General features: G+C 38.9%; 1 long non-coding RNA gene across 1 annotated transcript in view; it reads left to right on the forward strand.

The window, feature by feature from the left end:
• LOC141568293 (uncharacterized) overlaps positions 1-17,745 on the forward strand; it is a 179,474-nt gene that overhangs the window by 149,156 nt on the left and 12,573 nt on the right. Inside the window, exon 3 of the long non-coding RNA XR_012491417.1 lies at positions 10,962-11,033. This is a non-coding gene — a long non-coding RNA (uncharacterized LOC141568293). The remainder of the gene's footprint in view (positions 1-10,961; positions 11,034-17,745) is intronic.

Consider the following 17,745-nt stretch of genomic DNA (forward strand, 5'->3'; position numbering starts at 1 on the left):
CTGTATCCATACTATTTACTATGCAACTTTGCAGCAGCTCCTAGCAAGACATGGAGTCCATTTCCACACCCTTTAAATTTGGGCTGACTCCGAGATTGGCTTTCACTAATAAGGTGGCCAAAGTGTCAGTGTGCCAGAAGCCAACTTAAGCCTCAAAAAGTTTATGTGCTTCTGCTTTCTTGGAAACATCTGGAGAATGGACCTGGACTAGCCATAAGGTTGGAAACTATATGGCCCAGTTACTCACTTATTCCATATGACAGCTAGACACTGTTAGACCTGTGACTGAAGCTATCCTAGACTAGCCACCCCCCAGCTCACCTGCCACCTGACCACAGACATATGAGTAAGCCCAGAAGAAGTCAGCCATGCCTTCCCTAGCTCAGCTAAACTGCCAGCTGGACAATGAGAAATGCTCAGGTTTAAGCCAATGAATTTTGGGGCTACTTGTTCTTAAACAGATAACAGCTGTAATGGTGTCTAGTCATGTGATCCTGACTTTGCTCTGGAATTCCAAGCTATATGTTTCCCAGGCATCTGCATCTTGAGTGGCAGGAAGTACCCGGCACACATTCTCCCTGGCTCATCCAGCTTGGGTTTATGCTGAGCACCGGGCAAACTCTCAAATGCACAAAGCCTGTGGCACCAACATGGGTATTGCCCTGGTGAGGCCCACTCCTAGGGAGCTCATCGGAGGACATGGTTAGTAGCAATGAAGACTGTGAGGGAGCCAGAGGGCACGCTGTCTCCGGGGTTCTGACGCACTGAGCCTTTGTCTGGGGCTTTTCCACGGGCATCAAGTGCTGGTCTGCTTAATACTGGAGATGAAGCTTGCTATGAACTGAAGCGTGTCCCCTGAAATTTATCTATTGGAGTATTAACTTCCAATTTAATGGCATTTGGGACTGGGGCCTTTGAGGGGTAATGAGGTTTAGGTGAGGTTATGGGGGTTGGACCATCTCATGGTGGAATTGATGCTATTATAAGAAGAGACCAGAGAGTCTCTCTCTCTCTCTCTCTCTCTCTCTCTCTCTCTCTCTCTCTCTATATATATATATATATATATATATATATATATATATGTATATGTATATATATATTTACATATATATATATAATTTCTATATATATAATTTATATATATATATATATATATACATACACATATACACATATATATATATATATACACACATATATATACATATATGATTTCTCTCGGCAAGAGAGAGCAAGAAGTGAGGAAACAAACTCGGAAGACAGCCCTCACCACAACCAGACCTTGCTGGCACCCTGATCTAGGACTTCCAGCTTCCATAACGATGAGATAATAAATTTCTGTTGTTTAAGCCACCCTGTCTATGGTATTTTGTTATGGCATCCCAAAACTAGTACACAGCTGTTTCTCGTTAGACAGATGTTTGGCACTGCTTCAGGGGAAAATAATCTGAATGATTAAATGCATTTTTCACTCCAGATGTTTTGGCAACGTGAAGATGCAGCCAATATGTGCTTGTGGGACGGCCCCACGGCTGTCCTGGGGAATGGCTTCTGGACAAAGGGGGGAATGCTGGGAGGCGCCAGAGGCACCTCCCTTTCCTTCCATGCCAGGGAAGCACATGTTCTATTTTTGGAAAGAGGATACTACAATTCCATACGTAAACTGTTGGTCCTTGGAGATTTATGAAATACATACAGCCCCCTTATTTTAGGTGCAAAGAGACTACATTAAACAAGCCCTCCTGTGGCTATGTCATTGTCCTTTTTCCTTCAGGTGCTGGTATGTCAGTGTCTTCTTCCCGTCAGGTCCTGGTAGCCATAATTAAATTTGTCGTTGAAAATTGCAAGAAGTGAAATCTGGGCAAGGTCAAATGAGTGAGGAACAGAATACGAAACAATGAACGTGGTGAGTAGGACTTGTACTGAAAAGGATCCCCAGTAATTACACAATCATAAAAGGCAGGTCTTAATGCATAAATATTAGGTATGGACAATCGTGCCATCCTTTCAACTCCCTCCCTTCCCAAACCCAAGAATTCTGTTAATAGCAATTCTAACTTTCTCACCTGTGACTTGGAGAGTCATGTTTGCTGACCACACAGAGGGGAATTCTCTACTGTAGGCTTTGGAAACTGTTTCTATAAAGACTGGATAGTGCATATTTTTGGTTTTGCTAGCCACAGGTGTTGCAACTACTCAACTTGGCTGTTGTCACACAAAGGCAGCCATAGACAACACTGAAACACGTACACAGTTAAATGAGTATGGCTGTGTTCCTCAAACACTTTATTTACCATAAGAGGTGGGCAGGCTGGATTTTGCTCCTGGGCTATAGTTTGCCAATGTCTACTCTACTGAGTTAAATGCATCAATGTTTCTGAGATGCTTTAAGCATGGCTATTAGTTTTCTTTGTCTGTTGTGTAGCAAAGCAGCAGGAAGTACTTACTAAGGAGAAGTGGGTTAATATGTGGTGAATTTGAGACTCAGTCAAATGAAATAAGAACAGGGGTTGGTTGAGGAGAACATGTAGCCCCAGCATTTGGCAAAGAATTGCTTTCAAGACTGTATGTGTTTATCAGTCTGGCTGCTATAACAAAGTACCATAGGCTGGGTGGCTTATAACCAACAAAAATTGACTTCGCACAGTTTTGGAGGCTGACAGTGCAAAATCTGGGTGCCAGCACAGTGGCAGAAAAGGGTTAGAGAGCTTTCTGGGGAGGCTTCTATAAGGGCACTAATCCCATTTACGAAGTCTCTGCTCTTATGATCTAATTACCTCCCAAAGGCTTCACTTCTAAATACCATTATGACACTGGGGGGTAGGGTTTCAGCATATGAATTTTGGGGGGACACAGACATTTAGTCCACTGTAATGTGATTCTCTTGCGGTGCCAGGAAATCGACATGTCACGTCTGTCAGGGAGTAGGCCATCCCTTTCTCTATTACATCAGCTTTATGAGCAAACCATCTGTAGATATTCTGCATGCATAAGCTACCTTGATATCCTGTACCCTGCAGTATCTAGCGGAATATGGGGCCATCACTGTAACAAGGCAAAGCAAACAAAATTCTGAACCCCCAGGCAAAGTGTCGTCTTGCATGATCTAGACTAATTGTCCACACTGAAAACACGCCTGCCTGAGTTACAAACCTTTTCACTTAGTCCGGGTTACACTGGCTTTCCGTTGCTATATTAGCTCAGTGCAGGTGTGTGAAAACATTTGAGCATGATGAATTGTTTCTCCAAGAGCCAAAAAGGTAAATGATGAAAGAATTGGATAGAAAACATGTTAACAAGATATTTTATATTAGCTCCAAGGAGCTAGATCAATTACTATGATGTGTTACATGTTCAGAAGTCAGGAAATTCTAAATTATGGTTCCCAGTATGAACGTAACTCAGCCCCTTTACACATGTAATATTTTATGTGACTGTATATGGTGTTAACTTTAATGCTTTAACATCTATGCTTAATGTGGCAACTATAAATTTGAATTTTTTGACTTCAGAGGTTGTAACACTTAACCATACAGCTGCACTGACACACTTATTGCATTCAAAAAGTTGGTACACTATTTTGAAAAATATACCCCTATATGGATAGGTCTGGTCTGTTGTTATCATGCAGGAATAGGAAAAAGAATGTGGCCCTGCCTAGGTCATTTGAACTAACAGGAATATAACTGAATAATTTTAACTTTCTGGTAGTTTCTACATGAAATCCTATCTTGAGGAAGAAGGATTTTCTGAACATTGTTGTGTCATTTATTTCAAGAGGTGTGACCACCCTAGAGATGGTGTGGAAAATGAAAGACAAGTTCAGAGTTTAATTCGAGGTTGAACTATTTACATTGTAATAACTGTAAATGGAATCCTCTTTTGTTTAAAACCCAACATAAGAGTCAGAGAGGAGGTTTATAAGTGAAAAATGTGCATGCCTGGGGTATAACCAACTTTCCATGAAACTGGTATCAGGGTCATTTGTTCCTCCTAGATATGTTTCTTTGCTACCGCGTGCACATTGTTTTAGGCAAATAGGTTTCTCTAGTTTCAGAGAAATCCATCTCCTATCTCCCCTCCCCCACCCAGCCCATAGCACTCAAGGCTACAATTTCCCCTGAGTTGAGCAAATAAGCTGGGGAACACCTGTCCAGGCCACTGCTGGCAGGAAGCTAGAAGAGCCAAGAGGGAGTCTGTGCTCTTAACCACGTTGCTGTTATAATTAGTCCCAAGTTCCTTGTTCTTGGGCCAGGTACTCACCACACGCACACCTACATGTCGGTACAGTGAGTGTGGATTTTATTTCCTAAACTCAGGTGTGTAGGAAATGTAGCTTTAAATTGTTTTTTTTAATCGACTTAATTTTAACTCCTTAATTTTAACCCATCCTACCAGGCGGTATTATATGCTGCTCACCAGAGCCATGCTTTAAGTAAAGGATGCAGAAAGGTTAAAAGTAAAATAGATAAAAAAGATATATGAACATGAACCAAAAGTAAGGTGGTATACCTATACTAATATCAGACAAAATAGATGTTAAGGTAAAAAGTACTACCAGAGATAAATGGGAACATATAATAATGTTTAAGGGACCAATTCAACAGAAATAATAACCTAATAACATAACCTCCAAAAGTATCAAGCAAAGCCTAGCTGAAGTAGAAGTAGAGATTGACAGATCTACAGTTGTAACTGGATTTGTTATAATAAGCAGCTCTTCTAATACAAGTTATTCTAATACAAGTATTAGAATCTGCAGACAAAATATATGTTGAGGATTTAGACGAGATGACCAACATTATCTACCAACTCTACCTAATTGAAATTTATAAAACTCTATACTCAACAACTGTATAATACAAATTCCTTTCAAGTAGACATGGAACATTTATTTACCAACATTTATTCATATGCTGGGTTATAAAGCAAGTCCCAAAAATTTCAAAGGATTATAATAGTCATGATATGAAAGCAACCTAGGCATCCATCGATAGCTGAATGGATGAAGAAGACATCTACACACACACACACACACACACACACACACACACACCCCCACACACACACACCACCACACCCCCCCCACACCCCCCCACACACACCACAACCACACACCACACACCACACACACACACACACACACACAAATGGAATATTACCCAATCATAAAAAATAATGAAATCCTGTCATTTGCAACATGGGTGGACCTAGAGCATATTGTGCTAAGTGAAATAAGTCAGACTGAGAAAGACAAAACCATATGATCTCACTTATATGTGGAATTTAAAAAAAACAAAACAAAAAAACTAACAAGACAGAAACAGATTCATTTCCCCGAAAATAAGTCCTAGCCAGACCATCAGCTCTGATGTGTCTTTTGGATCAAAAATTAATATAAAACCCAGTCTTATTTTACTATAAGACCCAGTCTTTATAATATAATATAATAAATATTAATATAATATAATATAATATAATATAATATAATATAATATAATACCCAGTCTTATTTTACAATAAGACCCGGTCTTATATAATATAATATGATATGATATGATATATGATATGATATGATATGATATAATATAATATAATATAATATAATGTAATACCGGGTCTTATATTAATTTTTGCTCCAAAAGACGCATTAGACCTGATGGTCTGGCCAGGTCTTATTTTTGGGAAACCACGGTAGATACGGAGAACAAACTGATGGTTGCTAGAGGGAAAGAGAGAAAGGTGATAGGTAAAAAAGGTGAAAGAGAATAAGAGGTACGAGCATCCAGTTATAAAATAATAAGTCACAGGGATGTAAAGTACAGTACAGGGCATGTAGTCAATAATTTCGTAATAACTTTGTATGGTGACAGTTGGTTACTAGACTTATCTTGGTGATCATATCACAAGGCATATAATGTTGAATCACTATGTTGTATACCTGAAACTAATAATATTATATGGTGATTATACTTTAATGAAAAAAATTCAAAAGATTGAAACCATGTATGGTATATACTCCAAGCATAGTGCAATTAAGCTAGACATAAATGCAAAACAATAACTAGAAAACCTCGCTATTTGAAGATTAAGAAATACACTTGTAAATAATCCATGGGCCAAAGAAGAAACCACAATAAAAATTAAAACCATTTTTCCACTGAATGATAATGAAAATACAAAATAAAACTTGTGGGATAAAACTAAAGAAGTGCTTTGAGGAAAGCGTATGGTCTTAAATAAACATGTTTGAAACAAGAAAAGGGTAAGAAAGAAGCAAAACTACGACTTATCAAGAGTCTGCTATGTGCTAGGCACTTCATTTTCTGCAATACACTGGGCTTGTTATGGTCAGGCAGTGAAAACCCTGAGTTTCTCTAGTCCTATAATTCCCTGTAAATTGAGTGGATTTGATCATGTAGCCAGCCCTGCAGCAATGCCTGTGGTAGGAGGAAGCAGTGTGAAGATTGCTATATGTCTGTGTGCCTTAGGCTAGGGGTGGGCACTACCCAGACCCTGTAAAATGAGATTAGGGAAGGGGACAACTCCCAGAGAAAAATCAAGGCTATTTCATGAAGAAGGAGAAATGGATGCTGGGTTAAAAGTCATCGATGGTCACTGGAATTGCATAGAAAATATCATAATCTCTTGTTTAAAGGTAGCTTCCTCCCCGCCCCCCGCTTGGATCCCCATGTAAAACTTATTTTTTAAGCTAAGTGACAGAATTATAAATCCACACTTTCATGCCCCTGGAGAGGCAGAATAAGGAATACAGGGCAAAAGAATAAAAAGCCAGCTGGAGAGAGAGCAAATTTCAGGGCCATGCAAATAGAGCAAGAAGCAATTTTCTTGGTGGTAAAGCAGCCAATGGATGAAACACTGTACTTAAGTGAACTTTGAGTAACTGCATAAACTAGGGCTGGGTTTTCATTTTGGCAAATAGTACAAAGGACTCAGATATATAAAATTGGCATATCTCCATAGCTGACACGGACACGAATTGCACAGGTCTAAATTAATTAGGTAGAATTGGAAATTACTGTTTAAAACTCATTATTACAGTAGTTAGTTATATTTAATTTAGCTTTATCCTCAGTTGTATATACAGTTCATTCCAATATGTAGATGAAATCAGTTTTAAATTGTCCTTTTAAGGTATGTTTTTATTTTCTTTCAAAGCCCTGAGTTAGAGCATTCTTTGGTTATGCTGTGTGTCTATATCTGAATTAGCTAGAAAGAGAATCTGATTCTTGTAACGAGACAGAGTAGGCAGTGACTCTTATAATCTCTTATGGGAGCCTAAACTCTAGACCAAGGGATCATAACGGAGAGTCAGTCTTTCTGGATGAGGTTTATAGTACTCGTTCATCACTGTTAGTTCACTGCGGTCATAGCATTTGCAAAACTAAGTAACAATAAAAGCTATGGACTCCAAAGGGCAAATGTGAGACCCAATGTTTAGTGTCAGGGAATTTGAGAGAAGAGTTCACTGTGGGCTGGAGAAGACTTCATAAAAGGGGTCCCTGGCCAGGCACCTGACGGGAAGGTGACGTAGTCCCTTCATGCCAATGTAAGCTCTTTCTAGCATGCATCGCAAAGCTCTTCCAGCCTCTACCCATTACCCAGTTCCAAAGCCACTTCCGCGTTTTGAGGTGTTTGTTGCAGTATTACCCCACTGCTCAGTACCGATTTTTGTCTTAGTTGGTTCGGGCTGCTATAACAAAAATAGCACAGACTGGTGGCTTACAAACAACGGAAATGTAGTTCTCATAGGGCTGTAGGCTGGGAAGTCCAAGATCAAGGCGCCTGCAGATTCAGTGTCAGGTGAGGTCTTGCTTCCTGGTTCTTAGATGGCCATCTTTTCACTGTATCTTCACATATTGAAAGGGGGAAACTTAGGTCTCTTCAGCCCCCTTTAAAGCCACTAATCCCATTCATGAGAGCTCCACCCTCAGGACCTAACCACCTCCCAAAGGGCTTACCTCCAAACACCATTGTATTAGGGGTTAGATTTCAACATGGATCTTGGAGGGACATAACCATTCAGTTTATTGCAGGAGGCAAGTCTTAATTAAGAGGAGTGTATGACAATTAAAGATAGCATCATGGAGAAAAATACCACAAAGAGAAGTATGGAGGACCCAGATTTGATATTAGATACCTCTTGAGGGGGACTGCTCAGCTCCTCCAATTCTGTTTTGTTTGTTTGTTTGTTTGTTTGTTTTCAATTTTCCTCTGGAACATATGAATGGGCCTCCAAGAAGGATGTCTTTAATACATGACCTTGATTCTCTGCCCATGACTGATTAATCTATTCTGGGTCTTAAGGACTTAGAATGGAAAACTGAGAATCACAGAAGTGGGAAATCCTTGAGCTGAGTCTCCACACTGATAGATGTATTAGAGAAATGTTTCTCAACCTTTTAGGGAGCCTTTTTAGACATTTTTTTCCTAACAACTCCCACCTCCATGAAAATTTAATACCACAGATATACTGTATATCTGTGTATGGATTTTATATCAAACTGTGCGTTATGCATAAAAGTTTGCCCTTCCCCCAGGAATCAGCTTTTGCCCCCTTGAGGGTAATATCCCCCCATGCAGAATTTGATTTTTAGAGAGAAAATTCCTGATCTCCTCTAGATGATCCCTACCATATCACTATTTCCTGACTTTTCTTAGCCTTGTTTGTTCAACTTTTCCTTGAATTTTGTGAGATAGACTCCTCTTTTTAAAAACATTCACTTCCAGTTACTTGCAACCAAAATAACCTATAAAGAAAAGCCAAAAATATCAACTAATCAAAGCTTTAAAGCAATTCTATTATGTTTAAAACACCCAGGGTCTACTTCTGGGACTTTGTGTCATGATACTCCTTATCATATGTGTTTTCATATCAGCACCTGCTTTTTGTATGGAAAAAAGGCAGATACTGGTTTTTAATTCAAATTGAAGGCACTCTAAATACCACGTTTAAACCTACATGTTACAGAAAAGGCAACAGGAAATTGCTTTGAATAATGGAAACTATATCTGTGTCTGAATAATTTAAAGATACCAAACCTATTTTCATTTGCATGTTACACATGTATACCAGCCATCCCACAAAATGATGAACAAGAGAGTCAATAGCTGAATTTAATTTTTGCACAGAATTTTAAAAGCTGATAGAAAAAAAAGGACAGAAGGAGCTTATCTCATCTCATGCTCTATTATTATACCATCAAATCAAATCTGAAATTAGTATGTAATTTGTTGTCTCTTTTAAGAAACTTATTTTGAAAGCATGTATTTTTTTTTCTTGAAAATTTATTTTAAGTTCCCCTTGATAGGACTCAAGTTATGAGTTTTAGATTAGATTTTCATTTCTGACACTTGGTATATATGTTTTTGTTTTCACTTTTGCTAATAGTGGAAATTAAGGACCCTATTTTTTTTATTGTCCTTATACTTGGTTAACTTATTTCTTGATGGTCAAGCTCTTGTTCTCTTTGTGTTATTCTCCTAGAGTTGATGAATCTTTATTGCAGCTTTTAATTCCTATCCCTGTCGCATGTACATGTATGTATATATAATTTTCTTTAGTACTTTCCTATTTTCAATGATATCCTCCTGAAATCTTTAGATTATTTTCCCATTGCACTAACTGTTAAGCATTTTTTTCTCAGTTTAAAGTACTTCTTTATATTGCACTTGTATTATTTTCTCTACTATGTTATTGTTAATAATCACAAAATAGAAAGTAGAATCAAACAGTTTTCCTCTGCATACCTGGTTTTACATTGCTTCTATAGGAGTTTCACATAGTCTGTCTTCAATAAAACAGGTGGGTTCCAATCCCTCATTAACACAGACATTGAAAGGAAGTGTGGCTGATCCTTACCTTAGGAGGGGGAGCCAATTTAAAAAATAATGTTTAGTAATGTAATAGATTAAAATTAAAGCCTTCGTTCGTTGAGTGCTTTACTGGGTAGGCTTTTTTCGTATGATCTAACTTAATCTCAGGACAGTGCCAAGATATAAACTTTCAATTTCAACACCTCGCAGGGTCACTTAAAGAAACGGAACCTTACAGAGATTGTCTGTAAATAAATGTCACAGGGCTGGAGAATAGTTGAAAAAAAAAATCAAATTGAAATAAAATACATGTCTATATAATACAGAGGCCTAAGATCTTTCCACTCAGGTAAAGATTTTTGGAAATTTTAAAAATATTAACTTTTTAACAAATATCCTGTAAAAGGATAACAGGTCCATGTAGATTTATCAAAGAACTTGGGGTGTTTAGGGGGTATACATGTGCCTGGAGCACAAAAAGTACTTACTCCTTGTTTACTTTTGAATGGAAGATTGACGAATGAATGAATGAATGAATCAATGCATCAATGATTTGGAAGCTAAACTGTGTCGTGGAGTCTTTTTTGAGTTAGGTAACAAGTCAGGTGGCTTCTTTTTTTGATGTACTTTGCATGTCCATGCAACTGATATTGCAGAGGTGTTTCAGTTGGGTGAAGAAATGCGTGTTTTGTGTAGGTGACTGTAACTTGCCCCCTCCCTCTGTGTCTTGCTTTGGCTCCCACACCAGCCATACTAACAGCCAGGGCACCTGCAGCCTGCAGGCTCAGCAGTTGCTTTGGAGGATGACAGCAGCTGTCAGCTGAGGGCCCAGGGGGTTTCTCTCCACCAGTGATCAGATGGTCTCATCACAAAGAAGGCATTGGAACTTGGTCCACTTCCTGGGCAAAGAAGAGCTCTCTTCTGGTTAGGATGTAATCAAGCTCCCTCTCTAATTAAATTGCACACGGGCACTTCCAGTTACTTTGAGCTGGTGTCTGTTTGTACCCATCAGCACATTGATTGGATGTAGGCTTGAGGGGAAGGGGACTGCATTTCCTATTGAAGAGAGCAGAATTGGCCTCCAAGAGGCATAGAGACAGTTTTCATTTTTATTTTTATTTCAGAGACCAAATTGCAAGATTCTGCAGCAGCGAGGAGGACTGGCTAGAGAAGTCGGGAAGAAGACCTGTGAATAGGTAAGTATCTGAGCAATTATTGTGGGTCACATAGGTACATTTCCGTTTATGGAGGAGCAGATAGGAACCATATGTGTGCATCATGGCTGTCCAGCCCAATTCCCAGAAGAATGGAAGCCTAGCTCTCTTACTGTATTGTCCTGTCCTGTTTTGCGTTCACTTACATTCAGATTAACGATATTTATACAATATCTACAAGGAGCTAATTCCTGTGCTGGATGATGTGATGACATAAAAAAAAAATCATGAACTAAGTGGGATGCACAGGCAGAACATTTTTACATGTATAAAACTTAAGTGGCAATGGGAGATGGCGTATATTGAAATGATCATGACACAGGCAGTCGATGACACCTGCAAGCTGTCATGGACTACACGTTTCATGAGGACAACCACTCTGGAGATTCACTGCTGTATCCTCAGGACCCAGAATAGTACAGAGCTCAAAATAAGGGCTCACAAATTTGTTGAATGAATGAGAGAATCGGAGCTTAGAGAAAGCAGAGACAGTTAAGAGACTGGGCTCTGGCTTTTTGGTCATGGGTACGCCCCTTGCTGTGTGCCATTGGGCTTGTTTCTTAATCTCTGCAAGCCTCAGTGTCCCAGTCTGTAAAACAGAGTTAAAATGAATACCATACTGTTATGAGAATGGAATGGGATTACCTATTAAAGATTAGCACAGGGCCCAGTTTATATATATTAAAGGCTCAGTACATTTAGCTGTTTTTGGTATTAATGCCCAGAGTGTCAGTTGGGATTAATTTTATTTGGAGATGCTGGATTAACGGAAGACCTGGCATCTACTCCCAGCTCTGCCACTAGCAAGATGTGTGATTTGGGACAAGCCAGTTCCCTTCTCCGGATCTCCAATGCTCATTTATAGAAGGAGGCTGATCTCTGAGGCTGCACCCAGCCTTTTCAGCTTGTTGTGGAGCTGCAAAATCAAATGCCTACAGGAGCCAGGCAGGTAATAGTAACAAACCAACTGAGTCAAGTGTGAGAAAAACTTGACTTCAGCGTCTGGGACAATGGAGAGGGTGGAGACTCGGTAAACTCCGCACTTCTGTTGAATGCTGCCTCGGGGGTGTGTGCTCTTACCATATATGCATTCTGAATTTTTTGGAGAAGCTGGAGATCTACCTTTTCTATGAATTCTCACAATTTTGGAAAACAACAACTAAATCAGTTTTGTGGTAATTTGTTTTAAGTATTGTTTGGGTCACTACTTTGTGAGTCAAACAAAATATGTCTGTGGATCGCTGGTGTGCTGCTTCTGGTTTGGGTCCAGGAAGATAAGAAACCAGGGTCTGCAAAATGAGAGTCTTCAGGGCAAGTTTTAACAATAGCAGCAACCCTCACTGATGCGGACACAGTGGCTTTGCCTCTGCTTTGCAAGTAAAGCTTTCTAGGGGTGGGTGATCCCATGCCTACCAACCCAGAAAATTACCTTCAGGAAGTAAGAGGACTGAAACTCAATCTTATTCCTAACTGGGTCAGAAGTACTGAGGTTCCCCTTTCTCTCTCTCTCTTTTTTTTCCCCCCAGCCTCTTTCAAGCTGTTTTTAGTTGCTTAAGTGTGTTGAGAATGGCCTAAGATTCCTCAGACGGAACTAAAGCTAACACAGCCATGTGACAGTTTTTACCTTAAAGCCAACTCTAAATGGAAGATTTTAAATCTGAGAAGGGGGACGACCTCTCAGAATTTCGATGTTGGTAGAAGATGTGGCATAAAGATGTCCCTACCCCCAGCGGTCTTTGATGTGCCTTCTGCAAGATGAGAGTTAGGAGCCTGGGGTTTCCCCACACTGCTGAGAATCACAGTCGTGGGATTGGAAAAGAAGAAATTCATTAGTCAAGACAGGGCAGGGCCAGTCAGGACTGTGAGAGACCCGGGCTGCTGGTCCAGTAAGAATGTCCTTCTGGAAGATGGGGGTCATTTTCTATAGATGGAAAATTTATCTTAATTCAACTGACTGGCTTCATGCAAGCATCAGGGGAAGTCAAACTGAGCACGATGTGGTCTTTAGTTCATCCAGCCGCCAACCAAATCGATTGATTTTTTTTTTTTTTTTTTTGTAACTGCAGCTTTTCATTTGGCATCATAAAGACACAACCTAAATAAAGCATTAGCCTCTAGAATATGTTTAAATTGAATTTCTGGATACTTTGGCATGTGTCCAGTTTTAAATAAGTTCTGATCTAACTGTATCTAATCTCTAATCAAAGGATCCTAGTCTATGGAACATTCCCGTTAATAATGATACCTTAGACATCCATTAAGTTGGGACATTAATTTTATGGAAATTCTCCAATACATCTCCATTAAAACTTTTTTTCTGGGCAAAATTAGTAATAAAAGCTTTTAATAAATGTCATAAATATCTATGCTCAATCAGACTATTACCCAAATTAAAGCCAGACCAAAATAGAAAATAGTTACTTCTGCTGAAAGTCATGACCTTCAGAAGACATTTTGAAGAGAGAAATCACATACTCTATTATTATTCAAAATGTATTTATTACAAAGAATAATTGGTAGTGGGAGCAAATTACTAATTATTTGACTACTGTGTGAATTACCTCGTTTTGTACACCTAGTATCTCCTGCAATAAATTTTATGGTCTGTCCACATTGTGAAAACAGGCTTTGCAGTGAGGAAGGTCAAAGTTTGAGTCCTGTAGTTTTTTTCTGACTAGTTCTGAGATCCTGAGCCAATTATTTACCTTTCTTGAGTTTCACTTTCATCATCTTTAAAATGGCTCAGTAATACCTAGTAGGAGTGTGCTGAGAATGAAATGAGATTATGTATGGAAGAGCATCTAGTACTGCACTTGACCCACAAGTGGTGTGACATGAGTGGAAGCCATTACGGTGAAATCCAGGATTGAGGGGCAATTAGGTGTACAGGTTTTCCTAGGGTGGGAAAGAGGATAACAAGGAGCAAGCGCTGGCTTTTATTCTCATTGATACATTGAAGCAACTACAACCCCTTTCCTGCCCTTCTTTGGCGTTTTCTTCCCCGTACTCTTGGTAATTAACTAAACTAGAAGTGACACTGAGATGTAAATATGTATGTGCTCCAGTCCTTTTCTTTCCATTTAAAGCTGTGGATGTAGAATATAATTACCATATAATGTTTGCCCAACTTGACCTGGCCCGTAGAACCACAATAAAGCAAATGTACCACTTTAGAAATGTATGTGGTAGGAGTTTACCTGGAAAAGTGGAAAGACAGGGTGTAGAACCAGATTCACACTGGTTTTCTAGCTGCCGGATGGGTGTTCACTTGCATTGGGCCTGTGTTTGGCCACTGCCTTTGTCCTCAAGCTTCAGGCATCTGGCCCTTGAATCCTTTGTTTTTTCACTTTTGGGCTACCACCTGAGGTTTTTCTAGAGAGATGGTCATATTTTGGAAATACATTAGAAATCATCTAGTCAAGGAAATTTCAAATTGTTTTATAAAGACAGTAGAACTCTTTCTTTAAACAAAATCTTATAAGGAAATGTAAATGAATAAAAGATGAAAATTACAATTGGTGTGGTGTTAAGCCAAGATTGGAACGGGTTTTTCCGTTCATCCTTTGTTCTGTCCCTCTGCTCTTTCCAAAAATAATAGTTAGAAAACCATTAATTCTAGTTTGATTTTCTCTGGAAATAAATTCTGGGAGGATAATTGATCTGCTCAAGGTCACCTAGTTAATTAATGGAATAGCGAGTCCAGAATAGGTTTGCTTACTTGAGGTGCTGCGTGAGGATCATATTTGGAGTTCTTTTGTTGGACTATAACATCAGAGAAGTCTTTTCCCTTTATCCCCAGTACCCTTGCTTACCATGTCGCTCGTGTAATCTCAGGTCAATACTTTTGAATGCAGCGAAAGGTACAGTTTACACAAGTAAATATAGGCATGGAGGCACTAATATCAACAATGGCCTGACATAAAATAAGTAGTCGAGGCTTTTATTCAGAATCCCCTTTGTTTTCAATGTCTCTATCTAATCACGCACATTCTGTCTGAACCCAATTCAGGATAGAAAATGTTTTTTTTTATAGCCTTTTCACTTATCCAGTACCTTTCTCTGGCTCCTGCTTGCTTTTATGTCTGACTTAAATGTAGCTCTTGGACTCCTGAGAACCCAAAAGTTCTATCCCTTGCCTGTCTTTTCAGGTTCTAGACCCCCCTGGCTTGTCTGGGGGCAGGTCTGTTCAGGAGGAGTCCTACCTGAATTTGCTCATTCCGTGTTGTAATGTAAAACCAACAAACTCTACCGAGAAGCAAACAAGATTGGATTTGACCTATTACAAAGTAGAAAACTATAGGAAATTTAGAACATGAAGCTAAGTAAATGGAAAAAATAAAAATCACCCGCAATTTACCATAATTCAACACTTTTAACACTGGGTGTTTCTTCACTCTTCTTTTTCTTCCTTGTTTTTTCTTTTAATAACAAACATAGACTTAATTTATTAAAAGAGACTCCTACTGTAGAACAATTTGATTTGCACACTCTTCCTTTTATAAACGATGTTGTTACAAATACCATGTAGCTGAGGCTTTGCCCATTCCTCTTGGATATACTCCTGGGTGTTGGCTATCTGGGTCATTGGGCATGCGAAGATTTAAAGCTTTTGATATCTACAGAGGGTGCCAAAACAAAGTATATATACACATTTTAAGAAAGGAAAAGACTGTATTAAAATTGTAATACTCAATATATACCGATAACAAAAGATAAATACAAGTCATATGGATACATTTTTTTGGCACCCCCTGTATTTTCTATTCAGTTTTGATCTTTCTTTTGAGCTAAGGTGTGGTTCATTCAATCTTTTCTAGTAGGCACTCTTTTTAAATTTATTACTAATGCTCTAAGTAATCCTTCTGTTTTATGACATAAACTCCTGTTCTGATTATAGCTTAAAAAACTCAAGTGACATATTGTTTCAAGAAGATTATAAATATGTCTTTCAAGCATAGGGAATGGAAAAATGAAAACAATTTGAATTATACAACTCTCAGGCCACTTGCATCGTTCTTTTTGTTGTTGTTTATTTTTGTTCTTAGTGTTTTTATGGGTTGCAATTGTTGAACACTTGCACTGTGAGCTGGGGCATTTGCTGAGTACTTCACGGTCATTATTTTATTTACTCAAACAACTAAAGATTCCCAGTTGACAGATAGGAAACTGAAGTCCATCAAAATTGCACCTTGCCAAATGTCATCTAGCTAATATGGTTGGGAGAATAGTGTCTTCCGGTATGCCTTTATCCTTACCCCTAGAACCGGTGAATAGATGGCAAAAGAGACTCAGCAGATATGCTTACATGAAGGACCTTCTGATGGAGAGGTTATTTCGGATTATCTGTTAATGTAATCATAAGGGTTCTTGTAAGTAGAAGGAGGAGGCAAGGAGTAAGAGGAGCTGTGATGAAGGACGCAGAGGTCAGAGTGACGTGGTTGCTGAAAGGGGCTATGAGCCAAGCAAGACAGGTAGCTTCTAGAAGCTGGAAAAGACAAGGAGTCAGCTTCTGCTTTGGGACCTCCAGAAGGAGAAGTAAACTTTCCCAGGATCATGTAACTAGTGCAACTGTCACGCAGATGACCCCAGAGCCTGTGGTCGTTTCATTTTCAACATGCTGCCTGCCCAGACATTTTAACTATTTATAGAGAACAAAGAATGGTTTTAGCCAAAGCTGCTGCTTAAAACAAAGTTCTGAACTCTTTGGGTGAAACTGGTTTGCATAGACTTTGCTTCCCATACCCGTGGAAGCTGCTCTATTCCTTAGAACTGTGTCGGCGAGAGTGATGGCACAACTGTCAAGCTCTCTTGCTGAAGTGACAAGTGGATAAGATTGGCATTCTGTGTCTTCTTGGCTGATTTTAATTGTTCTTTTGGTTGGCGTGCATACAACTTTTGTTCTAAAGTTGATCATGATAGCCTTCTATTACCCCTTTTATTTCCATGAGAGATATATCTACATTAAAAAAAATTCCATTACATACACATCTGTGGTTACTCTCTTATTTTTCTAAATGTAATTATCCAGCTAGGCTAAATTATGGAAAAGAAATTATAAAAATCTTTTCCTGCCAACAATCTGAATCTGGCCAGCACATTCTTGGTGGTTTACATGCTGGGTATAGTTTCTCTTTATTCTTTTTTCTCCCCTGCCCTGCCCCCAGAACCCTTTTAAACTCTAACATGCTTTTTAGTGGAACTGACATTTCTTAAGGTGGTTCCTTGAGGAGAGTGGCCGACTGGTATATTCATATATACTGTGAAGGGTTAGGTATATTTTAACTTTCATATTAATTTTGAATTATCGTTACATAGAAAACAAAAGCATATATGGTAGCTTTTATAAATTATGAGTTACGTGCAGAATGAAGTCATTTTGAAATCATAACTGGGATTTGAAATGTGCTATTAATTAGGCTATGTAATACATAATCAATCTATTTTTAGTGAGAATAAAAATAATTGCAACAATTCTTAAGAAAGTTGGCTTAAGCTAAAAGGAGTTTAGGTAGAACCCTGGCAATTAAAGAATAAGAGACTCTAAATGGTTTTGAGTTACTCATTTTTGCTTGGTCACGGACCCTTAGAGTGCTCTTTTCACTCATGCATCATTGGCAGAACTATAAGCTGGTCTAGGGTTCCTGGAGAGTAACTGACAATGGTAAGCAAACTTAACTGCACGATTACTTTATAC

Source organism: Rhinolophus sinicus, linkage group LG01, assembly GCF_036562045.2.
Source record: "Rhinolophus sinicus isolate RSC01 linkage group LG01, ASM3656204v1, whole genome shotgun sequence".
NCBI lineage: Eukaryota > Metazoa > Chordata > Mammalia > Chiroptera > Rhinolophidae > Rhinolophus > Rhinolophus sinicus.